This window comes from Rousettus aegyptiacus, unplaced genomic scaffold (genome assembly GCF_014176215.1).
Source record: "Rousettus aegyptiacus isolate mRouAeg1 unplaced genomic scaffold, mRouAeg1.p scaffold_m13_p_10, whole genome shotgun sequence".
Lineage (NCBI taxonomy): Eukaryota > Metazoa > Chordata > Mammalia > Chiroptera > Pteropodidae > Rousettus > Rousettus aegyptiacus.
This window is the reverse complement of record NW_023416285.1, coordinates 76,599,476-76,614,593: the sequence shown is the minus strand read 5'-3', so window position 1 is coordinate 76,614,593 and position 15,118 is coordinate 76,599,476. Positions and strand designations below refer to the sequence as shown.

The 15,118-nt window shown below is 38.3% G+C and overlaps 1 protein-coding gene across 15 annotated transcripts in view; it reads right to left on the bottom strand.

The window, feature by feature from the left end:
• PARD3 (par-3 family cell polarity regulator) overlaps positions 1-15,118 on the bottom strand; it is a 592,207-nt gene that overhangs the window by 547,166 nt on the left and 29,923 nt on the right. The window lies entirely within an intron of this gene.

Below are 15,118 nucleotides of genomic sequence, written 5' to 3'. Positions count from 1 at the left end.
TAGAACTTTCTGCCTCAAACATTCGAGTTAAGGATGATATTCTTAGCAATCAAACATTCCAATTTAAAGTAAGTAAATGACAGCAAAGAAAAATTATTAGTATAAAAAAAAGAACTAAGAGAGTTGATTTAGGGACAGCAAATTCAACACTCTTCATCCATGACCAAAGGAAAATTCTTTTGAGCAAACAACATACTAAGTACAATGATTTCAAAAAGCATAACAATGCTGAGGTTTAAAATTAACAATAAAGAGAAGTAGTGAATAAAAGCTCATCCATGGTGGCAATTTGCAAGTCACTTATGTCACATAGGAAATAAAAGAGAAAACAGTCTTATAGTTTACTCTTTTAATACAGTGAGCAGCTCTCATTTACTGTTGAGCTTTCTCCTTTCCCTCCAAAAAAAAAAGATCAACTTAGAACATTTATGAATTTAAAAATACATTTTCCTGAGAATGAGATTTCTGTATTCATTTTCACAAACATAACTTTATCCATTGAAACCTTTACACTGCCATGAGGTATTCAGGATTCAACAAGCATACTGTAATTCCGAGCTTTAGTAAACTACATAAGTAAACTTAATGTGGGCAGGCAGCCTCTATAATGTCACCCGTGATCGCCAAATCTGGTTCTCCTGCCATGTAATCCCCTCCCCTGGACCTACTTTTAATGAATAGAATATAGAAATGAATTAGATATGTCTTGATACATGAACTAGGGAGGAAGATGTCCCAAGGATGTGGTCTGAAAAGTGCGTCCACACATATAAGTAGCTTTACATGCACTGCTTGAGAACCCTTGCAATTTACTCACATAGGCACCCACAAAAGTGAATTCAATTTCACTTAAGGCTATTTCGTTGTCTTGATTTACACTCATTTCCTTAATGACGTTTAAAAACTTCATCTTTAAAAAAGAAAATCATAAAAATAGAAACCTCTAATTCTGCCTCTAACCTTAAAAGTCATCCACTTCACCTCATAAGATTCTGGACTCAAAACTCGAGAACAGCAGCAACCTATTTTACTAAACACTTTCCTTTTTTAAAGTTTCTATCTATACAATGCTAAATAGTTGACAAAATTTTTTTATGTTCCACAAAACAGCTTTGTATATATTAGAAACTGAGGTAGGAGACTGATTCTGTTGCTGATGAAGAAACCCTAGCTCTGTGCTCACAGACAAGCCATAGTGAGGACTTCCAGAGCTCTCATCCAGCAAGCGGCAAACCTGCCAGCTGCACTCAAAATACTCAATTTGTTCCTTTGCAAAACCAACATATACCTAAAGTCTATTATTTTTAAGAATAAAAAACATTGTACATCGGAACATCAATATCGTCATATTGGTTCAAATCAACAATCCACACATTGAGAATTTTCTCTCCAACACTGACATGAAGAGACAGAGAAGTCATGTTTGTCCCTCTATCTCAATAATTCTCAAAAGGATAGTTCCACTCTCTGAGACGCATTTTGAAATTTTTGTTGTCACAATGGTTGGAGGACACTGCTGACACTTAGTGGCAGAGATCTGAGAATGCTAGACATCCTACCAACATGCGGACCATCTCCCAGAAAGAAGGAATTGTCTCTAATTTCTGAGGGTCAAAAATTATTTATCAATTTCTAAGCCTTGAGCTTAAATCTATTTTTTACATATAAACACAAATTTTTTCCAAATTTTAACAGCACTCAATATTTCAGGACTGCAGTTAGCATATAAATTGAGCAAAGACTGCCTGGAAATTTTTAAGAGCTGGTTACCATGCTGGAAGAACCTATGATCGTAGCAATGCTTTTTGTGATGTTGAGTGGCCAATGCCACATACTTTCATGAGTCATCAGCCGGCCATCACATTCCTGTGCCCTCTGGGAAAGGCTAGGTGAAGAACACAAGGGCACGCTCTGTACTATCTGCACAACTTCCTGTGAATCTATAATTATTTCAAAATTAAAAGAAAAAAGAGAGATGTTGAGTCATACAAGGCTGAGAAACACCACTCTCAACCCATCAGCCGTAAGACAGGGAAGTCTGCCAGCCCATCTACTCCACTCCACTTCAGCAGGGAAGGCCAAAGCAATCTTCATCTCATTTATAGCCCATTCCTAACTCATCTCCTATTAAAAAAAAAAAAAAAAAAAAAAAAAGGAAACAAAAACCTAAAGCTGTTATGTCGCCACAGTACACTTAGGAACTCAGGAGTTGAGACCAGAGCACTAGACTCCATGTCTCCTGGCTCCCAATTTGGTGCTTTCGTTAGAAGCCGCCTGTCTGCTTCTGCGCCACCACGTTTCCTGTGTAGAACTGCTCCCACACTCTGGTATTCAGATAGAACCTTCTCTTCGAAATTTAAATAAAGTCCACTGACTTTACCCCTTTCAGTCTCATATTTACAAGATCAAAAAACGTCAACAGGGAAAATCTCGCTGGATTTTCACTTTCAGTTCATGTGGCCATAAACAAATAGGCTATGGTTCCTGGCCATTTTCACTCCATTTCATATTTAAAAAATGGGATTTGGCCTCACTAAGGACTGAGAGGCATCACCATCTTACGCTTTGTTTAAGAAGTGCTGGGCTACTCCAAGCCATTGGTCATATATCGCTAGAGGTTTAAATTCTTAAGCCAACAGAAATTTCTTTATCAATAGGGGTTAGACATCTGACAAACTTTCAGGAGAATGAGCAAATTAGGATTCCTGTGAAACTTCCGAAGGAAGGCCATCCAAATCTGGGTTGCTCCTTAAACACAACAATCTCCAAATTATGTAATCACTTGCCATGTTACAGCCAGCCTATCTACTGCAGCCAGTAAATTCAACCCCCATGAATGAAAAATAGAGGATGAAAAATACAGTTTAAAATAAAAACTTTATAAGAGTCCTTAGCTTTAAGTAATACATATAGAAGAATTTATAGGGGAAAAAATGATATATTTCCTGAGATTTACTTTAAAATAGTCTAGCAGGGGTTGGGGGGAGGGAACGGAACAGTGGGAAGGGAGTTATCTATTAATAGCTATTGAAGCTCTGTGATGGGTACCTGAGAACTCATTATTCTATTTCTTACTTACATGTTCGAAATTTTCCATAATGAAAAGTTACCAAAAAAAAAAAAAAAAAAAATAGAGGCGTCTTGAGGGCAGCATGTGATGTGGTGAATGGTGAGACCTACTGCTGGAAAGTGAAGGCAAAAAGCCTGGGGTCAGGGGCACGGTCCCCTCAGAGTTGGCTCTGTACCTCACCCTTCTGGGGCAGCACTGCCAGAGGCACACTCTGCTGCCCTGTTTTTATCATCCCATCACACAGCACTCAAAGTGCTATCATACAAAAACGCATTTATCTCCTTAAATAGTCTGCATTGCCAATACTGCACCTCGCCTTCCATCAGCTTAAAAAGTTTGGGAGGGTGTGGTTAGGCCTCATCCCTCTTGATACCACCATGAAAAGCACATAGTATTTGATGATTATAAGCCTTTCAAATTCTCCCCCACATTTGATATTATACAGGTCAAAAAGAGTTACGCAGCACTGAGAAAAGACACATATCTACCCCCAAAAAAGTAAATTTCAATTTCAACACACTTGTTTTCTAATACCTTTATTCAACAGCTCTAGTCTCAAACAAAGAATAACATTCACCCTGAGGGCGATGGCTCAAACCTAAACAAGATATTCAAAAATCTACACTTTTGAACTAAAACAGTCCACAGACATTATGCATCCGAGATGACTGCGGCCTCAACCAGCTCCCTAGAAAGAGAAACAAAGCCAAATCGGTAGACCATGCACAGGTTTCAGCAGGGCACTTATTAACATTTGGTACTTCCTCCAGTCTTTGTTCTCTGTACATGGGCAGTGAGAGCTTATTTCTCAAATGATGATGACAATACATTAATGATAATAATAACAGAGCTAACATTTCTGTAGTGATTATGAGCCAGGAAGCATTCTCAGCACTTTTCATCTGCCAACTCATGTAATCCTCACTCAATCCTAAAAGTAAGTACTATTACCACCGCCCTCCCCCACTCCCATCTTACAGATGAAGAAAACAAGCACAGCAGTGTGAAGTCATTTGCCTAAAGGTTACACGGGTCTTAAACAACTGAACTGAGTTTCAAAACCAGGCAAGCCAGCCCACCTACAGCTTGTATCACTGATATCACCACTCAACAGATAATCTGAAGAATCGTACTATATTTAATTGAAATTACCTTTTTGTTATATCGATAGTTTATGTTAATTATGTACTTATTAATCAATCACTGCTTACCCAGTCAATCCAAACATTGTACTTGCACTGTAAGAAACATGTGGATTAACCAATATGCAATTCTTTATGTTTCATTAACCACATTTTATCAGAGTTCTTTATAAAGCTATATGCAGCCCCTTAGTAGGGAAAAATCACCCACAGTTGAAACAAGCAGATCAGAAGTGGGTATTTGCCGAAGGAAAACACTTCAGGATACAAGAGCAGATTAAAATCCTCTGATTCAACACAGACATCTGTTCTGCCATAAGCGACCATCTGCTTCATATCCCAAGCAGCAAAACATTTCAATAGGAAGTGTCAAATCTGACTCCTAATCAGGAAACAATTATCTATACTTGCTACCAGCCCAAAGCTTATTTGAAACTCCTGAGGCAGAAGTTAATGGAAAAACACAGGTATGCATTCTAATGAGACTAGATCTTGGCCGAGATTCCTACCAGCTGTAATATTTTAAGTATTTAATTGAAAATATATATATACAACTTAAGACGCAAGGTAAGAGATATTGAGAAAATTTTCAGAGGATTTTGGGAAACAAAGACCTTGAAAGATTCAATGGCCCTTCAATTGCCTAAGGGGTAAAGCCCTGGGCCAGCAGCTGTGGGTGAGCTGAGACTCTGAGGCGAAGGGAAAAGAACTACACATAGTGACAGGCATTTGTAAGATAACCGAAAGGTACTTTCAGACGTTCAGAAAAGCAAGCACTAGAACCAATTAGGATGTTAGGAAAGGTTTTGCGGAGGAGACAAGCTAAAAGTTGAGTTGAGTCCTAAAGACTCAACATTACCTCAGACTGAGACCAGTGAGAAAGGAGGCATTCCAGACAAAGGACGCCCCCTTTCCCCCCACCCCCAAGGCAGCACACCAGTGATCAGACCAAGCAGCAGATCCTAGGGTTCAGAGCAGTGTGATTCACGAAGATAGTCTGGGAAAGTAGCATGGAGAAAACTGAAGATGAGGTGAATGTCTGCACTTGTTTCCACAGAAAATAGAAAGCCTCTGCAGTTAATTCAATGAACATACATTCAGCACCTATTATGGGCCCACTCCTGGGGAGACACCATGAATTAGAAAAACCAAGTGCTTGTTATAGCAGAGCTTGAATTCTAGGAGAACAAGACAGAATCTAAAATGTAAGAATTTCAGTTGGTGAGAAGTGCACTGAAAAAGATAAAACAGGTTAACAAGATAGAGGGGGCAGGTGGTGTGCTCCCTTGGCTCGCACAGCAGCTGGTTAATGCTGCACCTTTCCTCTGGGAAGAGAGGAACACAGCTCTGGAGGTATAAGTAACACAGACAGGCCCTCACAGAGTACTCCAGAACACCTGTGCAACCTGAGCAGACTCCACCAATTCCACGTCTTTTAAATTCAACCTCATTCTCTAAGTGACTTCGATAACGACTTCTTGGTAATGCAAGTAGACGCAGCACCTTGAAAACTGGCATCCTGCTCTCTTTGAGGTTTTGGTCGAGAAATAGTTCTAGTCCTGTTACTGTTGCAATCCAAAACACTACTGTATACAAGTTCAGCAGGTGACACTGTCCCTCAGTAAAGTTCTGGGAAGCATAGGGCAATAGTAGGCCTTTTTAAATCATAATTCTTTAACAAATTTAGCAAAATTTTAAAAAGTATATCATTAAACAAAGGTAGAATGAAGCATATACTTTCACACAATGCTGGTTTGCTGACTTGCTGCTATCAGTATAAAATCAAAACTTTTCTAAAAAGCAACATGGCAATATATGTAAAGTTTCCTTCCTTTAACCCAGTAAATCTTCTTTTGGAAAGTAAAGATAATATTAGATATTTAGATAAGTATTTACATATAAACAAATTCAGTGCAGGGTTACTTAGAAAAACAAATTAAACACCTAAGAAGAAATGTTACATAAACATATTCAAAGAAATATGTAAGCTATTAAAAGAATCTTTGAAATAGTATTAACACAATAAAACACTAATGTTTTTAAAAAGCAGGAAATCAGTATGGCCTCCAAATTCTTAAGATGACGGGAGAAAATATGAACATGTAAAATGTTAAATGATGAGATTCCAATCTCTCTATAAGAAGCATTGATTTGCTTTTAAAATACACACAAAAAATTTTTCTCAACTTAAGTCTCCTTATGTTGTCAGTTCCATCACTAACCTGGACTTAAGTGCTGTAACGATCTTCTAAGGTCCATGTTTCCCATATATAGCCCTAGAACTACTACTCTGAGAGTGTCACAGCAGAGTGAAAAAAAGAAAAGAGACCTGACTTGGCTCTGGCCCACTTTTATTCTCCGAACAGTGGGTGGTGGAGCAAGGCAAATGGCTTGGCCGCTGGCTCGCAGCCAAACACATGTCACCACCTGCTGAGCATAATCTGGGTGTGGCTCCACCCTGGGCACAGAGCTCTGATGGGTATAAACAGGTAAACATCCAGTTCTCAGTAGTAAACTGGTTCGTTGCCAACCTCTGTGTACAGACTTCACTGCTCAAGGCACCTGAGAATACTCATGTTCACCACCTCCCCTTTCAAGCTTGGTTTCCATCAATAAATTCCTTTGACTTCTGCTTCCTGCTAAAGCTTAATGAATTCTGTTTTCCCACCCTATCTCAACCTCAAATTTATGTCACTGTCAACAAACTTTCACTCTCCACATAACCAAGCTGGCCCACATACTGCTCTGAGTCATGCTTTGCAGCTATCTGATAGGTAATAAGGGCACAGTTAAATCTCAGGACTTCTGTATGCTTGATGCTGGTAAATGATCAATAACACCACATATATAGCCACTGCCACCACTTCAGACCACTACCCTGACCAAATCTGTCCCCACTTATTTAGCCACCCCTACAACCAAGTTCTCACTTAAAATTTTGCCTTTGACTTAACTGAAAGTCTCTGAAAACGGAACACCAAACTCAGCCTCACCAAAGAATGCAGTCAGCTCTGCACTCATTCTGCTCCCCCTCCCACCATACCCACGGTCACAGCCTCCGCTCTGTCCTGGTGAACAAGAACTCGGCCCACCTTTTGCCCGCCCTCTAAAATGTCAACAACTACGTTTCAATTAGACTTTGCCTCGCTCGTGGACAAACTCTTGGAATTATTATGGGTTCACTTTTGTATATTCTGCTACCATTTCACTGAAAGCCCCTTGAGGTCTGGCACATGACTAACCTGTATTTCATACCCTCAAATTCTTCATACAGCACTGTATACTCAATTAGTGCTTTGAAATAATGTATCTGAAGGCTTTTCACAAGTATTAAGATTTGAAAATAAACAGGTTGTCAGTGCCCCTTCCAAACTCTGACACTGAGTGACACGGGCTAGTCATATCACCTCTCTATACCTCACATTTATAATCTGTAATATGGGGGAGGGATGGGACAAAAGCATCCGCCTCCCCCATAGGGTGGCTGTTTGCATATACTAAATAAATCACAACAGTTTTCATTTTATTCCCAAAGGCCCACGCAAACATCACTGCAGGTATGTACTAGTACATCTATTTACTTGACATCTGTTGAGCACACACACACAGTGGAATGCATAATGAACAAGGCCTTTGCTCTCAAGGAATTTATGGTCTGATAGGGATACACAGGTCAAATACATATAACAAGTTCTAGTATAAGCACATGGAAATAATACAGGATCACTAAAGAATAGCAGAGCAGGATGAGAGAGGGTGAGGAAGGAAGACAGTAGAATGTGTCTAAAGCGCGGGAAGGAGGAAGGCGGGCATTTGGAAAGGTGGATGAGGTCAAAAAAGACTTCTTAACCAAACGACTATGACAATTAACTGGGGTAAACAGCTATAACAGAACACAGAATTAACCTCTTCTCCATTAAATCATTTCGGCTCCAATAGAATTATACAAATAAACTGGCCTCAATTTTTCTCAGTTCTCTCATTTTAAAACTAGAACTTTTAGCACCTTACATACCATGAAAAATCAACCAAATGCTCCAAATAACTCAAAGGTCTTTAAAAATAAAAAAAGAAAAGAAAAAAGGTTATATATCAGCACAATCAATTAACCCTAACAGACTAATTACTAAAAATTTTTAGGAAATACAATAAACAAAAATCTTCAGTGTAAAATTTTTTGCTATATAAAATTTCATTCAGTGTTGAATGACACTTCTATCAAATTCATACATACAAACACGAGTGAATGTGCATGTGCGCACACACCCCATAACCATTCCATATTCATGAGAATAATTTCCTTTTATGCACCTTCTAATTTCTTGGTACAGGCTAGCTTTAGCAGTCACAACTGCTACCATTTATTTCAAAGAGCACTGGTTTTTCTCCAGTACATTCACTTCCCAGATCGACAACATGCATTTGTGTCTGAAATTGGTTGTAAGCCCTAAGTGCCCCTTAACCTAAACCTTCAGATGCTAAGTTCCAAGGCTCTTTTCCTAAAGTGCAATAATTCAGAATGGGGGAGGAGGTCTTCTGCTCTAATCCACCCTTACCACCACAGTCATCTTTATTTTGTTAAAACACAGCCCCGATCACTTAATTCCTCTCTTCAGAAATTTTCAGTGGCTCCCAATTACTTCCTACATTAGTATCAGCTGATGGTATCACGTTCGCGACCCTCCATTACATGATGCCAGTCACTTTCCAGTGTTATCTTCCACCTACAGGTATATTATCCAGCCAAATCTTTCCTGTGCCTCAAACATAAACCATCTCTCCATCTCTATAGATCCCCACACTGTCCCAGCCAAGGTACCCACATATCTATTCTTCTATTAAGACATACTCAATGCTGTCTCCTTCTGAAGCCTTCCTGGTTATCACCAACCAATGGTCATCTCTCAAGCCTTTTAACTGTTAAAGCATTTCCTACCTCTGAATAAAAGGATCACTTTTTTGCCTGGTATTGTAAGCATTTCTGAACTATTATTATAGCTCTGGCCCTTAGCTAGCCTACAAACTTGAAGACAGAGCTTTGAAATCTGACTCATCCCATCACCCCCTACCAGTACCCAACACGTAATGGGTTATCTGAATTTTATGAAGTGTCTTTTGCCCAACTTTTCATTAAAGAGGCCCTGAGCATCGGCAGGAACAGTTTGTAGGTAAAAGAGAGCCGTGGATATTTTTGAGCAGGCGAATCATGTGACTGGAGCTGCATTATAAGGGGATTGAGGTGGCCTGACAGAGTGGAAAGCACCTGGAGTCCAAACTCACCTGCTCTATGCTAGGCTGTAAACTTTGGACAGATGATCCATGCCTCACCAGGCCACAGGAACCTAATTTAAATTTTTTGCTAAGAGCAAATTACATAGGGCGACTAAATTGTATCTCAAGCTCCAGGTCCAATCTCCTGGTGGCGACTGCCTGCAATTACTGAGGTTACATGGAGACTCCAGACAGAGAATGGGACCCATTCTCAGCATCCGCCACAGGCTGGAAAGCTGACTAAGCAGCATGAGGCCAAGCATTTGCCATCCGTGGACCTTATGATCTTTAAGGTCTAACATCATTGGATTTGGGAGGTTTTGTGATGTTCCTCTGGGAACTCAAAACTCTAAAAGTCTAAGAGGTTGTTCTGGAATGAAGTTGAACTGCTCCTCTGGGCGATGAGGGGGTACAGAGGGGGTGGGGGGAAGAAAGACCTGGTATTAAAATTTGTCATTTCAAAACAGGCGAGCATTCATGATTTTCACCAAGAAATCACACAAAAGTAAATTTACTGTTTTTTTAAAAAAAAAAAAGCGTATACTTTTTATTAAAACATTCTGGCCTTTGAAAGCACATGTAAACAAAGAACAGCAGATACTGAAGCCATTCACCATGGCAGCTGTTACACGAAAGCAGACCCTGCTCAGCCACACCCATCCCAGCTGTTTAACTCAAATTCACTCAACCTCCTGGGTTCATTTTCTGAGGATAGCAGCAATAATCGTACTCACCAGGCAGCATCACTGTGAGATTAAAAGGGTCCTGTGTGTGATGCTGGGCTTGGCACACACGGTGTGCACAATTAAGGTTTGCTGCTACTATTATCACCATTATCAAGGTCACTGCCAGTCAACAGGATATTTGTGTCCTCATGTTGATAGTGCAAAAACAGTTTTTAAAACAAAATATACACAGAACTAAGAAAGAAAAATAACATCAGCCAGTCATGCCCATGTAAGTCTTACAAACACTTGTCCTTTCTTTGGCATCTGTTTTTTATGGCAGCCAAAAATAGTTTTCATGACCTCTTTTCAATTTTGTGGTGTATCTTATGAAGCACTAGGTGCTTAGGCAAAGACACACACATGTACAGGCGGTATTCTTACCAGAACCATCTTATGGAAATGAACGTCCTTCTTTTAAGGTAGAAGCAAAAGAGCTTTTCCACAGCGTGAGCTCAGACCTTGAGTAATGGAGCTTCACAGAAATACGGTTAGGTCCGCCACACCTGGCAACTACTTCAGTCAGCCCTCGGCAGTGGTAAGGAGGCATGGAATCCTTTCACAGAGGAATACCAAGTAAGCTCTTCAGTCTGGGAAGCAGGACTGCCTAAATTCATCCCAACTGACTAGCAAAGTGCAAGGATATGCTTCTAAGGGTTTCTGTTTTTTCCAACCCCATGATGCCTCGGTCAGATCTATACCAGAAATATATTAAATCCCAAACTCAACTCACATTGGATTATAATGCCTGCACGAAATAGACATTCTCAGGCTCATCTGAATTAAATGAATAAACCACATGAATACAGCTGGATATAAGCAGGATCAGAAGATAAAAACAGATTTTTCACAGTGCATATCATCAGGTTTGAAGTCTATCCTCTCGAAACAGCTAATCTCCCTGAAACTGTGTGTTAGGGAAAACTTTCCCACATTTATTGAAGCAGTGACTAAAGCAGCTGGCAGGCAGTCCAGTCCATCGGCAGCTGTCAAGCTAGCAGAACTGGGGGGAAAGGGCTATCTTCACCGCATTAAACACCTGACATTCATGTGGCTACAGAATTTTTGCTGTGGCCACTAGGGTACAACTTGAGTCAGTAACTCTTTAAAATAGCTAGGACAAACGTTAACTATAATAGATGTTTGAACAAAGACAACTATCTAAAGTTGGCTAAAATCATGTTGTGCCCTGAAAGATTCAATTATATTAAAAATATGAATGGAAACAATCCAAGTGATTACATTACCAGAACTTCAAAATGTTTGATTTCACATTCAGAAATGAATCTCTACCTCCACATATCAAGGACATAGTTCAAACATCCTTAAGAATTCTTAATATAATAAAAAGCAGAAATCAACTAATTTAACAAGGTCAGCCTTTTTAAGGTAGATTATCACTACATGAAAAATATATAAAGTAACTTAAATGTTAGCAATAAACTAAGTAAATTTTTTCAAAATGCTTTTTTACGGGCAACTCAATGAAAATAGATGTTAAAAATTTGACTAATTTAATGCTTTTTTGACCTGTTTTTAAAATTGATTTCTCTGTATTTCCCTTTCGTTACTTAAAATGCCTCTTTATAGGCATTTCTCTAAAAGAGATATAATCATGAGCCAACCTCCCAAAAACAGAAAACTTTCATTTACTACCTATGATTACCTTCTGAAGCAGTTATAATCAATTTTGCTTCAAATCAATTGGTACCAAAATGATACACACTGATGTTTAAAATTTTACTAATCTAATTCCAGCATTTTTCACAGGATATTTTATTCCACAGTGCTGTCATGATGTAAAATAAAATAAAGCCATTATATTTAAAATGATAAACCCTCCTAATTTTTCTTAGGTCTACTCTGAATTGCAGCTTGCCAAAAGTCGCTTGTAAACAAAATATATTTTGCAGCTATTATTAAGCAATGTAGGTTTCTTCAACATTAGAAAGTATCACTATTCAAATGTCAAGTTTATTTTAATATGTAAAACTTTTTCTAAAATTATTTCTATAGTGTAAGCTCAAGAAGGTGGGAGGGGATGTATTCTTTTTGATGTTTCGCCAATATGGAAACTACAGTGCTAACGAAATCTGCCTTTACAGCAATATTAAAATAACACTCAAACCTGAAGTAATAAAGTTCCTTTACACTATCAAAATGAAATTAATTTTCAAAGTAATTTTCAATGTAATATAAGTAGAAGCATATTTCCTGCCAAGCCTTGCTACACCTGATGAAAAGGCATCACCTGGGAACTTGTTTGAAATAGAGACTCAGTCCCCACGCCAAACCTGCCAAATCAGGATTTGCATTTTCACAAGACCCCCAATGTGTATGTTAAAGTTTGAGAAGCACTGCTCTAGAAGAATATAGCATTAAAAAAAAAAAAATCTTCAAATAAAACAGTAACAGGAAAAAAAAATCATAAAAACAGGCCTCCCAAATGCAGCAATGATAAAATCCCAACTGTCTTTCTATAACATCCAATTGATAAAATGTGGACACCAAAAATAAGTATTTATGAGGCCTGAAATTATCCTCAGACTTCGAGCCAGGCAGTCCTCAGAAAATCATAACACTGTCAATTTTAAATGAACTTGCAGGTTAATTCTGCAGTTTACAGATAAGAAAATTGATATGCAAGGTTACAAAAATGATTGCTCCCCTAGAATTGAATTATTGAATAATTCTGTATCCCTCTCAGCCTAAACTCTACAGGGTTTCTTTGCCTCCTTCCTCTAATGTTGCATTAAAAGAAGCATTCGTGCTCCTGCACTGGCCCTTTCTATTCCCACCAGCATCTTTGTTCAGCAGCACATCACTTCACTGAGTTAACAGTACCAACTTTGTCTGCTGCCTCTTCAAATGAAATCTATCCTACAGGTCTTTGCTAGCATAATCTTCCAAAAGTATCATCGGAAATCTCACCGATTCAAACTTCACTGGATTTCCATTTCTTAGAGAGTAAGGGAGAAATTCCCAAGTCTGCATGTGAGATCTGCACACCCTACCTTCCATGACTGCCAACACAACTACCCTCTGAGCCACAGGTCTACTTACTGTAGTTCATTAGACCTGGCACATTCCAAGTTGCTCAGACTTGTCTCCTGACCTGAAATTTATTACTCAAATAATGCCTAACCTTCAAGGCCAAGTCTCACTTCTCCATGTCCTCAAAAATCCCAAGAGAATTCGTTCATTGACATTCACTTTGCTTTCTCCTCTTGTATTGTGAGTGAGCCACCATAACTTCCATGAGATCAATGACCTTATTCTGAGTAGATGGTGAGATAAAGACTGGAAAGGTGGGAAGGGTGGGGACTTTTGGGGTGCAGTTCTATTCCTAGAGTAATATCTAATTTCTTGATCTACATGGTGATTATACAACTATGTTCACTTTGTGTTACTTTATCAAGCTGTATACACTTAAGACTTGTGCATCTCCCTGTACATATACATATTAAAAGTTTATTTAAAACAGAAAAATAAAATAACATGACAAGTTCGGTAGTAGATCAATAATAACACTGGGGAGTAAGTAATGACTGGTTAAGCCTGCAACAAAAGGAATTTCTTCTGAACTGGTACCAAAATCCCCCCAACTCAAGTCTAGATTGGTTAACTATTTCTATTCTGGAGGAAGAGGTAAAAAAAGATCCCCACTGAGATTTTTTTAAAACTTAGATCCTGTAGCATGCCAATTATTACATTTTAAAAGTAGAGTTTAATCTTATTTTCTAAAATACACAAGTGCTAGGACACTACAGATCTCTAAGCGCCCCGGAAAAGTGCCTGGTACCTATTAAGCGCACAACAAATATTTGCTGAATCAGTAGATAAGGGAAGGAGGTTATATTTTCCCCCCATTTATGACACAGAGAAACTCTAGTAAGAACCACAGAAACCAAATAAAAAAGGAAGAGTTAAAGAGACTCAATCTCTAAGCAGAACTCAGCTCCTCCTTCATTTCTTTTCTACATTTTCAGAATTAGTAAAAGTAAATTTAGTAAAAGTAAATTTAAATGAAAAAACTGTCATTAAACTGTGAATGACCACTATGTCTGCTGTCCCAAGTAACCCCTTCCCTAAAATACACACACCAATTGGAAATAAAAAAGCAGAAAATGCATTGCTAATGGTTCATACACGGGTTCCTCACTAAAGAATAAGAGCTCTCAAAAGTTTCCATATTTTTTGACCAAAATAACATTTTCTCTATAAAGCAATTTTAAGTTTCTTATAGAATAACGAGAATATATACAAATAAAAACATAACTGGGAAGTCACTAATGTATAGAGTAGAAAAGCCTCTTCACTGCGAGAGATCTACCTGTACTGCATAAATAAACATTTGTTCAAATTTCAACCTTCATCCAAAAATGTGTGATCTTAGTTATTTAGTGACGTCTGGCTAGCTTTGAGAGATATATACTATAGAAAAACATAGTAAATACTTTACACTCCCTAAAAGTCATTAGCATATCAATTACAAATCTGTTTTTACATGTTGGTATCAACTGATAATATCAAAGGTAGAAGAGAACCTCTACAAACAAAGTAAATAAAAATGATCCACAGCCTTAAAATGAGGACTAAGTCAAAACATTTGATAATTCAAAGATTTACTCTAAAATGCTTAAGAAAATAAATCTATTTCTACATGGTTCTATAGCTTATAATTCTCAATAGAGCAAACAAGCCTGCAGTAAATACCTTTGCAAATACAGAGACACTCAGCAGATGAAACTGGAGCTTTAAAACATGGCCTTAACATGTTAATTTAACTACCAAAACTACTTCTCATTCATACCTAGGCATCTAAGAAAGCTGTATCAATTTACACAGCAAGTGAACTGCTAGGAGAATCAGGCAGCACACCAAAGGAAAGTTGACACATTCCCTAGGAT